Consider the following 17,826-nt stretch of genomic DNA (forward strand, 5'->3'; position numbering starts at 1 on the left):
GCTCCAGATGCGGGGATGACCTCATTGCCTCCAGCTGGGCCATTACTTACAGCTGCTCCACTACTGGTTGGGTCAGGGGAGGGTCTAGTAACCCACCGACGTCTCCTGAGCTGCAGAGAGTGAGGTCTGAGAGAAGGAGAGACCTGAGTACTCGCAGGAGGAGTGTTTGCCTTTGGGAGAAACAGGGAGGTGAGTTGCCAGGGGATCAGGACCGGCTGTTACCCCGACAAAGATAAAAGGCTGTCAGACCTTGCCCCAGGTTGCGGGAACAACATTGCTGTCTGCTAGATCCTGTACCTGTCCTTGTCTGGTTTCCTGCCTTGACCCTGTTGGACTGACTCCTAGTGGAACCTTTGGATTCTGGACCGTACCTGGACCATGGTTCCCAGGTTACTCCTAGGCCCAGAGCAGCTGTATCCGGAAACCAAGCCACTAGAAGGATGTTGTTGTGGGTCCTCAGAGAGGTTTTGGCAAAAAAGGAACACCTGAAGGGTGATCTAGGCACAGCTGGGCAGGTGAAACCTTCAGAGAGAGGCTGTTTCCACCCTTTCAAATTATATCAGGGCTGTTTGACTGCAAAGCTATAATGGCTTAATAACCATACCCAGCCCCATCCTTTTAGACTTGATTACAGATACTCCGGTTTATCTCCATCTAAGGTCTCCAGGCATTTCCTATTACCTTTTCTCTCTAATGCACTCGTTCTCTTTCCACATCAGGCTCCCCCAAGCCGCTCCCTCCAGATGTTTGGATTGCAACTCCTATAATACCTGCTCAGGCTAAGAACATAAACATTGACCTGGATCAATGGTGCGTCTAATCCAGCATCTTTTTCTCACTGTGGCCATTCAGATGCCTCTTGGAAACCCACAAAATTGACCTGAGCTCAGTAGTTCCTCTCCCCTCCCATATCCTCCGAGGGTCCTGTTTCCCAGGGACAGTGAAGGAGGAGGATGGAAGGTGTGTGTGTTGTGTCCCATTAGTGTCGTGGTGATGGCAAACATCCTTCTTCTGATAGAAAATGCTCAGAGGGAGGACAACAAGAAATGGGGATTCAAGGAGGGTCGTTTGGAGGGGAGTGAGAAATGTCCCATTTTCATCTGAGGAATGTTGGAGGGTATGTTCTCCTAAGATTCCTAGCAACTGATATTCACTGCTGCTTTTGACCATGGAGACAGAGCAGAGCCATTGTGGCCAGAAGCCTTATCCCCCATGAATTTGTCCAATCTTCCTCCCTCCCTCCCTCCCTCCCTCCCTCCCTTCCTTCCTTCCTTCCTTCCTTCCTTCCTTCCTTCCTTCCTTCCTTCCTTCCTTCCTTCCTTCCTTCCTTCTTTCTTTCTTTCTTTCTTTCTTCTTTTTAATGTATTAAATAAATTTATTATATATAAATATATTCCTCTCTAAGTCTTTAGAATTATTTTCCCCTTAGGCTGTGAACTAACAAAGCAATTCCTTGCTTAGTTTTCTGTTGTTGTTTTTTTATTATACATACATATATATATATATATTTGGTTTGACATATTTAAGTTTACAATCAAAACACAGCGCATCCAAATCACTGGACTTTCCATCTTCCCCTCCATGGTATCTGTTATTAAAACATTTCTACTGCATCTTTTAAAAAAATAATCTGAGTTTTTTATAACTCCGTTGTATCCATAGCTCTCGTTACATAGATCAAACCTCTCCATTCTGAAGGAAATCAGCCCTGAGTGCTCACTGGAAGGACAGATCCAGAAGCTGAGGCTCCAAGACTTTGGCCACCTCATGAGAAGAGAAGAATCCCTGGAAAAGACCCTGATGTTGGGAAAGATGGAGGGCACAAGGAGAAGGGGACGACAGAGGACCAGATGGTGGGACAGTGTTCTTGAAGAGACCAGCATGAGTTTGACCAAACTGCGGGAGGCAGTGGAAGACAGGAGGGCCTGGTGTGCTCTGGTCCAGGGGGTCACGAAGAGTCAGACGTGATTAAACGACTAAACAGCAAGTATTGTATTTTAATATTCTGTTGGAAGCCGCCCAGAGTGGCTGGGGAAACCCAGTGAGATGGGCGGGGTATGAATAATAAATAATTATTATTATTCTAGTGTTATGGGAGAGGGAGATCAGCTCACATTTTCTCTGAACTAAATAGCCTCTAAATAACCCTTCCTCATCAGGGAGCCATTCCATCCTCTCTGCCATTTTGGTTGCCCTTTTCTGAACCTTGGGCTGAGGGGAGTTGGGGCCCCAAGCATCCAGAGGGCACCAGATTGGAGAAGCCTGTTGTGGACACAGAACGATACGACTAAGGCCCTCCAGCTTCAAGGCTCCTCTAATGTCCTTAGATGACCCACCACCACCTGTCACTGTAAGTGGTGCAAACCACAGACAGGTTTCCCCACATCTTCTGCTCTTTGTGAAAATTAGGCTTGAAAGGATCGCTCCCTGTGTTGAAATAGGACTTTAATTTTTTGGGTTATCTCTTTTTTAAACCACCCTGTCCCCAAAGGCAGGGTATTAACCTAGTAATCAGAACGTTCTAAGGAAACTACAATTAAGACAACACACACTAAAAGATACTTTTGTGGCATGCCGGTCAGCTGAACGATGGGATGCGCTGGAACAGATAGACTAAAAAGCATACCAACATTTCTCCAACGAAAACAAGGACGCCCTAAGGAAAAGAGGGACATTCCAGGATTAAATCAGAAACCGGGATGGCTTCTGTGAACCCGGAACTGTCCCTGGAAAACAGGGGCACTTGGAGGATCTGCACAGACATTTTGCAATGAGGTTTTGAAGTTGGGCTCACTGCCTAGAGCATACGACAGCGAGTTGGGCATGAGATGTGAAGCTAAAAAGCTAATAACATGCAATTCATTAGGTGTGCAAATGCTAGACGATGGACAGAGACCACACACAATTAAGAGTGGAATGCACTCAGTTTCCATACTTCAAATAAGTTGCTCCCAAGGAGCATTTTAGGGGAATATTAAAAAATGGCAGCTATATTTTAAAGTTGGCCGTGATCAGAGGCATGGGAAGATCTGTAGCTCAGTGGCAGAAGGTTCCAGGTTCAATCTCTGGTGGGGACGGGGAAGAAATTCAGTTCTGATCTATTGGCAACTCCACCTAAGTTGCTCTTTGCAAAACAATATAGCAAAATTCTCCAGGCAAGTAAAGTGTACTGGAACATATCCAACAGCAAAGTGTGCATATAAATGCATATACTTGTGAAAATTGCACCCAGAATCCATTATAATAGGGGAAATTGCTTTGCCAAAAAAGTACCCTACGTTAGGTAAAATTGCATTGGAAAAAAAATTATATATTGGGGGGGAAATGCACTAAATTGCTAGAGAATTTTCTTGAAGACTTTTTCTATCAGCATATGAATTGTTATGTATATATTAGATATCAATGTGTGACAAGCATAGAAAAATGTTTTTTAAAAGAAAACAAAAACCATAAGGGAATTCTTGGTTCCGTGCTGCCCTTATTTCAGTATTATCTATTGCTCCCTTCAGTTAAAGGTCTGAAATGGTTCTTTCAGCATATGAGTGTCTAGCTCATATTTGCACTGCATCATCAGTTCTGTAGTCTTAATGGATTGCTTATAGTCGCACTGCATCATCAGTTCTGTAGTCTTACCAGATTGCTTATAGTTGCACTGCATCATTAGTTCTGTAGTCTTAATGGATTGCTTATAGTTGCACTGCATCATTAGTTCTGTAGTCTTAATGGATTGCTTATAGTCGCACTGCATCATCAGTTCTGTAGTCTTACTGGATCGCTAATAGTTGCACTGCATCATAGATCCTGTAGACTTAAGGCAGCACGGACATCTATGCTTTTGTGTAACGATGCTTACAGAATGCTTGTTTTACAGGTGAATGAATAGAAAAGTCTGAACATAAAAGCGTCTGCGTAAAAAGTGTACAAAGGAGTGAAATGGTATTCCATGCAACAGGATGGCTCTATGATGCGATGCCAGCAAGACTGAAAGGGAACAGAATTAGCTGCTCAGCCCATCCCTCGGCTGCAACATAGGAAGCTGCCTTAGATGGAAACAGACCCTTTGTCCACCTAGCTCAATGATGCCTACACTGACTGGCAGGTGTTTCAGACAAGGCACTACCAACCCTACCTAGCAATGGCAGAGATTGAACCTGGTACATATTGCGTGCATATCACTGAGCTACATTAAAATAACTCAGGCATGCTCACATCCCACATTCAGGACCCGACCACTATAAAATTTGTGGTAAATGTCACAGAACGGAAGGGAAAGCTCTTCTTTCTGCAAATTCCAGAATGTCGAGTTTTCATGCGACAGGTTGAGTAAACATAACAGCGGATTAATAAGTCGAAAAGATAAACTGTTGTTGTTTTCTTCTTCTTCCCTCTTCAGGACCAAAGGAATGTGTTCCCTAATTTGCCAGCAGCCAACAGCACTGAAAGGAAGATTCTTTTTAATGACAAGTTAGAGGGGGGAAATTGCAGGAAACACTACCGAGTAGGACATTATTATTTTTCCACGTAACGTGCCATCACTGCAAGGCTTGGAGCAGTATATAAGGTGTCCTTTCCCAGTTGTTATCAACCTGCTGGACTGTTAAGTCATCTTTTCTAGAAGGAGCAGAGGGTAAGTAACATTTCGACAACTTTAGCAGGGAAGGGTCATAGCTTGGTGGCAGAACGTCTGCTTGGCATGTAGAAGTTCAATCCCCAATTGCATCTCCAGTTTGGGCTGACAATTGCCCCCTGCAAGAAACTCAGGAGAGCCACTGCTAGTCATTGGAGACAATACCGCTGGGAGAGATCATCAGGGGGTTTGGGCTGGGTGTTCATCAGTATGCGGATGATACCCAGCTCTACCTCTCTTTCAAATCAGAACCAGTGAAGGCGGTGAAGGTCCTGTGTGAGTGTCTGGAGGTGGTTGGAGGATGGATGGTGGCTAACAGATTGAGACTGAATCCTGGCAAAACAGAAGTACTGTTTTTGGGGGACAGGAGGCAGGCAGGTGTGGAGGACTCCCTGGTTCTGATTGGGGTAACTGTGCCCCTGAAGGACCAGGTGTGCAGCCTGGGAGTTATTTTGGACTCACAGCTGTCCATGGAGGCGCAGGTTAATTCTGTGTCCAGGGCAGCTGTTTACCAGCTCCATCTGGTACGCAGGCTGAGACCCTATCTGCCTGCGGACTGTCTCGCCAGAGTGCTGCATGCTCTAGTTATCTCCTGCTTGGACTACTGCAATGCACTCTACGTGGGGCTCCCTTTGGAGGTGACTCGGAAACTACAACTAATCCAGAATGCGGCAGCTAGACTGGTGACTGGGAGCAGCCACCGAGACCGCATAACACCGGTCTTGAAAGACCTACATTGGCTCCCAGTACATTTCTGAGCACAATTCAAAGTGTTGGTGCTGACCTTTAAAGCCCTAAACTTCCTCGGTCCAGTATACCTGAAGGAGCGTCTCCACCCCCATCGTTCTGCCCGGACACTGAGGTCCAGCGCCGAGGGCCTTCTGGTGGTTCCCTCATTGTGAGAAGCAAACCTACAGGGAACCAGGCAGAGGGCCTTCTCGGTGGTGGCGCCCGCCCTGTGGAATGCCCTCCCATCAGATGTCAAAGCAATAAACAACTACCTGAAATTCAGAAGACATCTTAAGGCAGCCCTGTTCAGGGAAGTTTTTAATGTTTGATGTATTACAGTATTTTAATATTTTTTTGGAAGCCGCCCAGAGTGGCTGGGGAAGCCCAGCCAGATGGACGAAGTATACATAATAAAATTATTATTATTATTATTATTATTATTATTATTATTACTAAGCTAGATAGACCAAGGGACTCAGTCGAAGGCAGATTCCTTTGTTTCTAGGCGGATAATCCTTTGGACCTCTAGATATCATTAGATCAGGGCTCCCATCAGCCCCCTTCTGCAGAGGCAATTGAACTGACTGAATTAATTCAGCTCTGTAATCAGATTTGTGTGAGAGTTCATCATCATCATCATCAAACCTTTATTGGCATCACTTACAAACATTCAGAATAAATAGGCCAGTGTGATTTCGTCGCCATTTCAACAGTACAAGTCATTTGCCAAAGGGAAGAAGAGGCGATCAATCTATTTCAGCTCTGTGGGTCTCCAGCAAGCGCAGGATCCTGTGGCGTACTTTGGGGACAAGAAAATCAAATAGAGGAACTTGGCTACTGTCTTGGTGAGCTGTCTTTTCAGAGTGGCGTAGTAAGGTTTGGCTTGGCATTTGGTTTGGGCAGGCAAAAGAATTTTAAGAATTATGAACAGGGATCTTGATTGGGTTCAGGGTGGTCTCTAGTCACCTTCCACAGCCTTTGGCTTTGGGATCCTGGGGGGGGGGGTGCGTGCTATGGGCCCAGCCAGGGACATATTGGATAGCAGGGGCAAGGTGCAAGTGTCTGTGTCACATACACAAGGCTCAGTGCCGTTCCAATTCTGGGTGACCCCAGAATTTAGCAGAAAACATGTCCAGGGGATGGGAAGGATATGCCTGTTCTGTATGTGACACAAACCCATCTGCCCAGATGGTTATCATTGAGTTAACAGGCCATGCAGATTGTCTAATTTGTCTTCATTCAAGATGTGCTGAGATTAGGACTTTTCATATGTAATTCTTGGTTACAATGATGGCAGTGGTGGTGATTCTTTCTTAGATTATACCGTGCACCTTCCTACAAAGGAGCCCAGGGCAGCCAATATCTCAACAATAATACAACTGAAAGATAGCCTTCTAAAAAGAGTATAAAACTCCTAAAAGCAAGCATATGCTCTCAAACTAATAATTTCAGGGTTGCCAGGGACAGAAGTCTCAGCAAACAGGCAAGTTTTTTCAATTTCCTCCTAAGTAACACTGTTGTGTACCACCTTGCTGCTAATAGGCTTAAGGTGGACTACAATGACCAGTTGCTGGAATCTGCAAGAGGGAAGAGGGCTTTGGAGTTTGGGTCCTCCTTGCAGGTTTCTCACAGGCATCTGGTGGGCCACTGTGAGGACAGGATGCTCGGCTAGATGGGCCATTGGGTTAGGGTGATCCACAAGGGTTCTTCATATGTTCTTATGTATGTTCATTTAAGATCTACAACAAGGATAGCTGGTGTGGTTTTCCCCAGATGTTGTTGGGCTCCACCTCTCAACATCGCTGATAATCACTTGTGCCAAAGGAGTTCAACAGCATCTTCTAGAACCATGTGGGCTCCCTGTATCAAATAAGGAGATAGAGGAAGAATAGGGAAATAGTGGTTAAGAAATGACACCAACAAAAAAAGAATGTCAGGATAAATTATTGGAATATATCAAGCTGGCCAGACTAGCAGAGGCAATTAGGGGTCAATCCAAGCAAAAATTTCAGAAAGAATGGGGGAAATGTAGAGAATACCTTAAAAAGTAGTGTCCCCAAATTAATACTTGGACTTGTTTTGAGTAACTTCTGCAAGATGATTTGCAAGATGACCTGGAAGAAAAGAAACAAAGTGAGGTTTGGCTGAAGGGGGCGGCCTCCTTCCTCTGGTCCTTGCCCCACCCCCCACCCCTGCCCCTGGCTGTCCATTGTCCTCCCAGGCCAGGGGCGGGATGATAGCCAGCCTAACCCAGGTGGGAGGCACCAGGCCAGGTAAGCCTGGCCAGTGTCGCAAACCCTGCCCACCTGTTGGGAAGGGAGGGCGGAAATTGCGATACTTAGGTTGTTAAGTATTAAAAAAGGAGTAATGATAAACTATGAAAGAGACAGATTACTAGAAATGAAAAAGGAAATTGTGTAAAGGATGCAGGAAGTCAAATGGAAGAAAAGAAGAATGGAAATAGGGTATACATATATTGTTCAGTATTCTTTTGTTTGCTGTCCTTTGTTTTGTTCTGTTTTTTCGTTTTATTTGTGTGTATGTTTGGGAGGGGTTGATTTTGTTGCTGTTCTTTGCTATGTGTTTATGTTGTAAATAAATTCAATTAAAAAAAAAATATTTTTTTTTTTAAAAAAGAAAAAGCTGCAATCCAAATATTCGTTCGCCTGCAAATAAGTCCACTTGGATAACTTCCAAGGAGGCATTTATGGGATTGCACTAAAAGGCTGCAACTCTTCAGAGACTTTCCTAGGAGTCTCTTTCCACAGGGCATGTCTTTGAAGAAAAGTAGAGCTGCACCACAAAATGAGTGATTGTTTGATTTGCAAATGATTGCGTCAGTACCTGGCTATATACGGGATGTTTCCATTGGTCTCTAAAACTGAGCTCCTCCTTCCTTTCAGGTTCTTTGTACCACAACCACCCAGGAGAGAAAGATGGAATTCCTTCACTCGTATCCAGAACTCATCGATGTCTCTGGCCCCATCTTGCTGGACACTGGCGCCACTGTCCTGATCAAGCAGAGCCCTGAATGCCTACCCACCAAGGCTCCTTACTGCGTCCAGCCATCCCACGCCCAGTCCATCCACATCCCACCTTCTAAATATTTCGACCCCTGCGCGAAGTCCTGTCACCCTCGGTGTCTGACCCCCTGCAAGTCCATCTGCGGACCTCAGTCCTGTGGAATAGGCCCTTCTAAATGCGTTCCCATCTACGGCGGACCGCAGTGCGTCTCTCCATGCTATCCACTCTGCAGACGTCCCTACTTGCCTCAGTGTCTCCCTCCGTGCCGCCCCATCTGTGGGTATCCGTGCCAGCCTCAGTGTGGCCCTTGCGGCCCGATCTGTGTGAGACCGCAGTGCGTCTCGCCATGCTATCCGATCTACCGAAACCCATGCTTGTCTCCATGCCGACCCATCTGTGGCTATCCATGTGCCCCTCAATGTGTGTACCCCAGGCCAGGGATCTGTCTGCAACCAAGCTACCAGTATCCTCAAATCTCCTGTGGGTATCCACCCTGCGGCTACCCATGCTGCTCTCAGTGTGGGCGGCCATGTCCTTGCGACAGCCTAGATCTCTTTTACGAAGGCTACTAAGGTTCGCATGTCTCTCTCTCCCCAACCCATCCCCATTCCATTTCAGTATTATTCCCCGGGTTTGCTCTGCCATCACTTGCCTCCCGTCTTAACATGGAGAATCTCAAAACCGAATTTTGCAAGCAGTACATGGTGAGCCAGTGTGGTGTAGTGGTTAAGAGCGGTAGTCTCGTAATCTGGGGAACCGGGTTCGTGTCTCCGCTCCTCCACATGCAGCTGCTGGGTGACCTTGGGCCAGTCACACTTCTCTGAAGTCTCTCAGCCCCATTCACCTCACAGAGTGTTTGTTGTGGGGGAGGAAGGGAAAGGAGAATGTTAGCCGCTTTGAGACTCCCTAGGGTAGTGATAAAGCGGGATATCAAATCCAAACTCTTCTTCTTCTTCTTCTTGCCTCAGTTTGTGCCTCCCCTCCCTCCCTAAAGGCTATTGATGTGCTCCAGGAACGCAGCTGTTCATTGATAGCATCCTGGTGCTTTTTTTTAAAAAAAAATGAGATCATATAATTGCATCAGGATTCCTCTTTCTCTTTTCTATTGCTCTGAGATTTTGTTCAATGCTCAGGTGCTCCTGAATTTATCAATGACCTGTAAGAAGGGGGGAAAGGACAAACCTCTTTGTAATTATGGGCATTGCCTTTAGCCTGGCAAAGGAGCTAAATCGAAGCACAAGCATGTTTGTTTATTTAATTTCTATACCGCTTTCTATTTTTCACAAGAAATCTCAAAGCGGTTTACAGCGTATTAAATCAGTAAAACATAAATTGAACCATCTTAAGAAAGTCAAATATAAAATGTACAGTCAAAGCAACATAGCAGAAAACTAAAACTAATGTGCTTACTAAGGTTGCAAGGCTCCGTGGCAACTTGAAGTTATTCGCATTGCGATCCTATGCCCAGATTCCTGGGAGTAACCTCCCATTGAACTCAATCGGACCAGAGTGGAGGACAAACCTCCAGCCTACATGCCCAACCAGGTGCTCTAGGGCAGCCTTTCTCCACCTGTGGGTCCCCAGATGTTGTTGAACTACAACTCCCATCACCCCTAGCTAGCAAGGCCAGAGCTCAGGGATGATGGGAGTTGTAGTCCAACAACACCTGCTCTAGGGCTCCCCATCTCAGCCAAGCCATGACTACCTGTTCTACACCTGATGCCCTATATGACATCAGGTGAGGGGCCTTGAATGGTCAACCTCAGAGTCAAGGGGCCTTGCAGGTACTGCTTCTCCAGCACCAACTACCAGCCAGTTGTTGTGGCTTGGGAAGTGCCACAGGCCTGAGATCATTTCCATGTCATTGTGATCATTGTGATGTCAAATGATTAGCAGGTGGGTAGCCCATCCTACCTATCAGACTTGGCCTGTGTGGAGACATGGATCTCAGGCTTGAGGTATAGGATTGCACTGTCCGACCAACAAAACCCAGGGAGAAATTTGGATGGGGAGGATTTGGCAAGCACCCCAATTTAAGCAATCAAATGATAATCTTTGTCTCATAGCATGCTGATCTGGCCCAGAGCCATTTGTCTCATGTGGCTCCCGTCTCTTCTAAAGTGTCCAATCCATGACCTCCTAATTAGGGTTGCCATATTCTGAAGAGCCAAAAAGAGGACACATTTGCCGACTTCTGCTTTTAACTATGGATCATGATGGCGACACTTATTTTACATAGCCATGAAAAAGAGGGTGTGTCCTGGAAAAAGAGGACGTATGGCAACCCTACACACCTTTTAAAAACAGCAATGGGTGTGTTCAGAATTATTCTGGATTGAGGGTGGGTGAATTTGTGGTGGGGTAGAGGCCACGTTTCAGCAGATTCTCTCAGCTCAGGTTTTCTTGCAAAACTCTTTGGATTCATAAGGTTCTTTCCAGCTAAGTCCTTCTCAGAGTAAGCCCATTGAATTAACTGGGTGTGGTCAAATTATACCCATTGATTTAAATGGGTCTATTATGAGTAGGATTTACCTGGGTGCAACCCAAATTCTAATGTGTTTATTTTGCAACTTTCTCTGCTATGAAGTCTGTGGGTGAGCAGTGAATTGGTGTTAGGCTAAGCCCAATATCATCTCTGCTACCAACACCTTCTCCCCACGGAAAAAATCAGTGTACAGCTATTTTATCCCATAACTGCTGTCAAACTAGAATCCAGTGTGGTGAATTGACCTCAGGGTGATTTCTTTGATATTCTGTGCTGGTGATGGGTTCAATATTTCAACTGTTCAATGTCTGGTTTCATGATCTTGTTGATGACTGTCTACTGTTAATGGGCTTGATCCCTTACGGCAGTGCTTCTCAAACGGTGGCCCAGGAACCATCAGTAGCATCAGACCACTTTCAGGTATGGCTTGGGGCCACAGCTCATTCTCCCTGCTTAGTGGTGCTATAGACCTTTCATTTAACCAATGGCAGTACCAGAAACTTCTCCACGTGGCATGGAATGGAGGTTAGAAGACCGAGAAGCCCAGGGAAAGGGAAGCAAAAATGCAACAGGAGCTTTTGAAAGAAATTAGGTAGGTAAAAGGTTAATGTTTTCAAAATGATGGTGATGGTGGTGATGATACTCTGGGAACATAAAGGAAGGAACTAAGAGAGGGAAACTGTTATAGGCAGAAGAAGTGAATGTAAAAGGAAGAGGGATGAATTAAATTGGCAGTTTGGTGAGGTACAATTTAAGGGTGAAAGGAGAAGAGGAGATATGATAGGAGATGAGTACAAAATACTGGGGGTAGGTGGGAGCTGAAAATATAAAATAAAAGCCTTCTGCACTCAAAGCAGGGGTAGCCAATGATGTTATGAACTACAACTCCCACCATCCCTGACCATGCCAGATGCTGGCTGGGATCGATGGGAGTCCACAATATTTAGAAGGAACCCAATTGGCTACCTCTTCTTGGAGTTTTTGCATCAGCCAGTGATGTCTTATATGTGAAGGCTGAGTCTCAATAGACCTTCTGAGCCAATATTTGATGGAGGAATAGCATAGTATCCTGGACACCAGGCAATCCTTGTGGCAAATCCACTAGCCAAGAGTGATTAGATGTCCATCCAGTGTCATGTTTTGAATTGCCAGCTGGTCATGCCAAACTCCACTTCCATCTGCCACCATTTGGTGACAAGTTCCACCCCTGCGCTGCCATTTGGTGACTGGTGGGTCTCATTTTCAACCCTCTGAAGTGGGTCCCAGGGCCAAAAAGTTTGAGAAGCCCTGCCTGATGGGTGTTGGATTTGACATAATAATTTTGCTTCTGGTAGATCTCTTGTTCTGTTCAAGAAAAAGACCAACCATTCCTTGCCTCTTCTGAATGTTTGGGTAGGATTTGACTGACGATTTGCTGGTGATGGGTCGCTTCTGTTACAAATCTGTGTGCATCAATAAAACCTGTTTCTTCGCATGTCCCGTCTCAAGCAAATTATTTATTTTAAAGTGGGGCACAGGGCAGCTTACAACCTGTAGCTGCAAAGGAAGCCCCCTTATACTCAATCAGACCCATCTACTTCAGTATTGTCTACACTGGCTGGCAACAGCTCTCTAGACATTCAACCCTACCTGAGATTGGAACTGGGACAATTCGTATGTTAAGCAGATGTTTCACCACTCATCTATGAACCTTCCTTGTAGCATAGAATCATAGGACATCACCTTATATTAAGTCAGGCCATTGATCCATTTGGGTTAATACTGCCTAGACTGACTGGCAGTAGCTCTCCAGGGTTTCAGGTTTGGCTGCCCTTGATCTGAACGTTGTTAGGAGACTCCTGTTGCCCTCACAGAGCTATAATTCCCAGAGTTCCTCAGGATCGATTGCTAAACCAATCTGGGAACTGTAGCTCTGGGAAGGATTCATACTACCCTCCAAAAGTGAGGTAGAACATAATCATCATGCTTATGGTCACCACTGAATGGCACCATCCATGAAGTTCCACATGTTTTGCAGAAGTGCAAAAAAAAGGTGGGAATTCTTGGGGACAGTGGACCCTCCAAACAGCCCACTAAGGATGGAAAACTAAAAATAGATCTTTTCATCCTTCAACGAAACTGCCATAAACATATGTTTTCCCCCATGTGCCCATCAGGTCCTTATGAGAAAACCACTCCAACCATGTAGCCCAAGCAGGCCAGTCTATGAAAGTGGGGCAGAACCTGGAGGCCACATTTCTTTCTGGCCAACCTTCTGAAGGCCACATCCCAGTAGTCAGAAAGACCAGTGGCAAATGTGGGCAGAGCAACAGCTCTCATGTTTTCCCTTGGTGCTATAGGGTAGCTTCATATATCCCTGTCTCTGTCCTCCCTCCAAGCTAGCAAGAAGCATGATTCATCTTCAGTGACACACCCCAGCCAGGCAGAAATACTCAAGGAGTTGGTGCAAAGCAAGGCCAAGGGGTGTGTCTGAAAAATGGGTTTATTAGGGACCATTCCAAGGGCCAGGCACAGAGAACTGGAGGGTCTCATTCCCCACCGCACACCTGGGCCGTTGTCCCCCACATCTCTTCTACTTCTTCACCCAAACACCACTGACCATCTCTTAACAGACTCGAGGGAAAACCAACAATCACAACATCTGAATGAATTGCAAATGTTTTATTTCAGCCAAAGCGGGAGGCGAGGGTGGGGGGCAAATAAATAAAATGGCCCATCAGGCAGATGTCGTACAAAAGGAATCGCTTGCAAGGTGGAGCACAGGATGCCTTGCAGGTGGGACCAAGATTACTGGACCCCTGAGATATCATCAGAGAATTGAGCTGGTGTGGTAAGGTCCGAAGGGGTTCTTATCAGGGTGAGCTTCTTCAATCACGAAGGCGTCCTAGCTACTGTTGGAGAACAGGGTGATCTTGTGCATGACTACTCAAGAATCAGTCCCACTGTGCTCACTTTCCAAAGTAAGTGGATCTGGGACAAGGACAGACCAGTCTCTCAGTCTCTCCACTTTCTGTTGCTACAGCAACTAGGGATGCTCAATGAGTATGTCCATTTTTCCATGCATCTTCTTAAAGGTAAAGGTAAAGGCACCCCTGACCATTAGGTCCAGTCGTGGCCGACTCTGGGGTTGTGGCGCTCATCTCGCTTTACTGGCTGAGGGAGCCGGCATACAGCTTCTGGGTCATGTGGCCAGCATGGCTAAGCCGCTTCTGGCGAACCAGAGCAGCGCATGGAAACACCGTTTACCTTCCCGCCGGAGTGGTACCTATTGATCTACTTGCACTTTGACGTGCTTTCAAACTGCTAGGTTGGCAGGAGCAGGGACCGAACAATGTGAGCTCACCCCGTTGTGGGGATTCGAACCACCGACCTTCCGATCAGCAAGTCCTAGGCTCTGTGGCTTAGCCTACAGCGCCACCCGCATCCCTCCATGCATCTTCTTACCCGGTATAAATATTTTTCACAAATTCCCCTAATGCCCACATATTTATATGCTATTTTCACATGTTAGGCACAGTTTTTCCCCAATGCACACATGGCAAAATACAGAGCAGCGCAGATTTCGCGGGAGAATTGTGTTTCAGCAAGGAAGTGACGGCTTTAAAATCCAAACCAAGGTGGAATTGCAACCTGAGGCTGCTCGCATCTTATACAGAGATGGGGCATAAGACTGTAAGCATGGCCCCTGCCGGGTATGGTAATTTTGTCCAGCGTCGTGTTCTCACAGTGGTCAGCCAGATGGGGAGCTGACCGGCAAGGCCTGAGCGCAGTGGCAACTCTCCTTGCCTGCAATTCCCAGCTGCTGGTTATTATTCAGAGACAAACTGCTTCTGGCGGTGGAGACGGAGCCTAGCTATTGCGGCCGGCAGTGAGGCCAGGGAGAGGGAGAGCAAAAGAAACAAGGAGCTTAGGAAGCAGGTGCCAGGATTCCTGATAGGTAAGCAGGTGCCAGGATTCCTGATAGGTAAGCAGGTGCCAGGATTCCTGATAGGTAAGCAGGTGCCAGGATTCCTGATAGGTAAGCAGGTGACTGATGCTGCAAGCAAGCAAGGAATGACTGGATCTTTGGTCCTGCAGCCCCTGAGGAGGTCTCCATTAGTGGCAGCTCTTGTGCTTGGGCTTCTGTTCCTCCTGCTGGTGGTGGTGCTGGTCCGGCTTGGGCTTGCCGCAACTGGGGGGCTTCGCAACGTGATGGGTCTCCGTGCCAGAGCATGGGGGCTTCTGCTGGGGTGGCGGGTGGTGGACCACAGGGGGGACATAGGAGTGCTTCTTCTGTTGCTGTTCCTGGCCGGACATCCTGGAAGGGCTTAGGCAACGCTTTGAAAGAGAGAAGGAGGAAATCTGAATTTTGTTAAGAAGGTAGGGAGATCCCTACCGGATCAGGTTGAAGGGGGTCCATCTAGTCCTCCAGCCTGTTCTTCTCATAGTGGCCAATTAGATGACCCACTGGGAAGCTCACAGAGCCCAATGGGAGCCCAACAGCAACTCCTCCTGTGGTTGCAAGCAAGTGGTATTCAGGAGCTTACTGCTTCTGACGGTGGATGTCGGGGTCAATCACGGATACCCTGACCCTCCATGAATTGCTCTAATCCTCTTTTAAGGTAAAGGTAAAGGGACCCCTGACCATTAGGTCCAGTCGTGACCGACTCTGGGGTTGCGGTGCTCATCTCGCTTTATTGGCCAAGGGAGCCGGCGTACAGCTTCCAGGTCAAGTGGCCAGCAGGACTAAGCCACTTCTGGTGAACCAGATCAGTGCACGGAAACACTGTTTCCCTTCCCGCCAGAGCAGTACCTATTTATCTACTTGCACTTTGAAGTGCTTTCGAACTGCTAGGTTGGCAGGAGCTGGGACTGAGCAATGGGAGCTCACCCCATCGCAGGGATTCAAACCGCCAACCTTCTGATCGGCAAGTCCTAGGCTCTGTGGTTTAACCCACAGCACCACCTGCGTCCCTACAATCCTCTTTTAAAGCCACCCAATTTGGTGGCCATTGCTAAATCTTGTGGGATTTTTATTATGCCTCATCAGGGCCTTCTCAGTGATGGCTCCAACCTGGTCGAATGCTCTGTCCCATGAGACCAGGGCCCTTCAGGATTTAACCTCCTTCCGTTGGGCCTGTAAGACAGAGCTATTCCACCTGGCCTTTAATTTGAATTCAGCCTGATCTTTTATTTCCCTTCTCTTCCCCCCCCCTCCCCTTTTATGAAGACCACCCGCTCTGAGACCCCACAGCTAATTCTCCCCTGGTCTCCTCGCTGGCTCAAGTAGGATCAGTTCTGCCTGATAGCCCTGGGGATTATCTAACTGATTTTTGAATTTTATTGTTATTCATGTTTTTATACTGTATTTTATGCTGCTTTTATAATTGTTTTAAAGTGTTTTAAATTTGTTGTTAGCTGCCCTGAGCCCAATTTTTGAACCGGAAAGGGCAGGGTATAAATAAATTATTATTATTATTATTATTATTATTATTATTATTATTATTATTATTATTATCAATGAACCCCTTTGTAGACCCCCCCCCCTTTGGAGGTTTTATTTACAATTCAGTGGTATTAAACTCTTGTGAAATAAAAAATAAAGGAGCTCCTCAGAAGCTGTCTTATACAGAGTCAGAGCCTTGGTCTGTCCTGCTCTGTACTGTCTATGAAGATTGGCAGAAGCTCACTGGAATTTCAAACCAATAGTCTTTCCCAGTTCAAGCCGGGACTTGAACCCAAGACCTTCTGCATACAAAGCAGATGCTCTCTAGCGCTCCAAAGTTGCAAAGCTTCACAAGCTTTAAGGAAAAGAATTGCAAAGCCGCAACAGTACACAACTGGTTTCGTCAACTTGAAATTAAATGTTCCTCTTGTCTGTGGGATATTCTTCAAACGCCAGTCAATTTATACCATGCCTTCCAACTCCTCTCTAGTCGTTTCTTTTGGAAAGATCAATGGAAGATTTTTCCACAACTTTCCACCAGCATGGATTATTCTTCTCATTATCTGGGGTGAGACGGGTATAAGGCTAAAGTGCCCATTCTCAATAAGGGGTTTTCAGAACCACCCTGAACTTCACCTCCTACTCTGGTCTTCCACCAGTCTCCTTGACCCATCTTCATGTCCTCCTAAATCAGCCTTTCTCAACCTGTGGGTCCCCAGATGTTGTTGGACTACAACTCCCATCATCCCTGAGCTCTGGCCTTGCTAGCTAGGGGTGATGGGAGTTGTAGTTCAACAACATCTGGGGACCCACAGGTTGAGAAAGGCTGTTCTATGGCAAGGAGTTTGAGCTCAGCAGCAGAATCAGTTTCCCCAGAAGTCAATGACTTACCTAGTTCAGTTGAACTGCAGTAGAAATCAGAGAAGGTGAGTTGATGGAGTGCAATCAGAAGGAGAGGGCTTTTATAGGAGATCTGGAGTCTCGGCTCCTGGCAATTAATCGCTGAGGGATGCAGATTAGGGTGCCTTGGCGGTCTCATTATCTTGAGTCACCTGACCCTATCTGCTTTATCTGACTTCTTTACATAATATATTTGCAACCCTCTGGGGCATATGAATATGCAAACATCTGGCCTATCCCCCAATGGGAGGTCAGGCTTTTCAAAGTCATGAGCCTCAAAGTCATATCATTCATTATTGTTGTTGGAAAGTAATTGACATCATCATTTGGTGCAAAATCAAATCAAGTCTTCCATATCCTGCCAAGCTAATGGTGTGTTAGTGATTTTGGGGGTACATGCCCACCAGATCTAATCTGGGACCCAGTTATACATGAAAGTAGTTCCTATAATTTTCATGTGAACTGGACTTGAATTCAGCTCCCTTTGCAGGTTGTTTTTAATTCAATTCAACTATAGTTTTAATTCAATACATTCTATATGTTGGGGTGCCTGACTTTGGTCATTGTGTTTTTACCAATCTGAAAAGCAATAGTCTTGTTTAAGCTTAAATATCATAATTACTTGGGGAAATAACT

At 46.2% G+C, this 17,826-nt stretch overlaps 2 long non-coding RNA genes across 3 annotated transcripts; one reads left to right on the forward strand and one right to left on the reverse strand.

Moving 5' to 3' along the window:
* Positions 1–3,569: 3,569 nt before the first annotated feature.
* LOC309358745 lies at positions 3,570–8,291 on the reverse strand. 2 transcript variants are annotated; one of them, XR_014163547.1, is made up of 3 exons: positions 8,201–8,291; positions 7,396–7,470; positions 3,570–3,808 (listed from the first exon to the last, which is right to left on the reverse strand). It is a non-coding gene; the product is annotated as an uncharacterized lncRNA (long non-coding RNA). The 2 variants fall into 2 exon arrangements; XR_014163548.1 differs by lacking the exon at positions 3,570–3,808 and adding an exon at positions 4,438–4,611.
* On the forward strand, positions 4,551–10,032 carry LOC309358738. Its single transcript, XR_014163540.1, has 3 exons — positions 4,551–4,627; positions 8,260–9,094; positions 9,349–10,032. It is a non-coding gene; the product is annotated as an uncharacterized lncRNA (long non-coding RNA).
* Positions 10,033–17,826: the final 7,794 nt, after the last annotated feature.

This window comes from Podarcis melisellensis, assembly GCF_964234715.1.
Source record: "Podarcis melisellensis genome assembly, chromosome: 16".
Taxonomy (NCBI): domain Eukaryota; kingdom Metazoa; phylum Chordata; class Lepidosauria; order Squamata; family Lacertidae; genus Podarcis; species Podarcis melisellensis.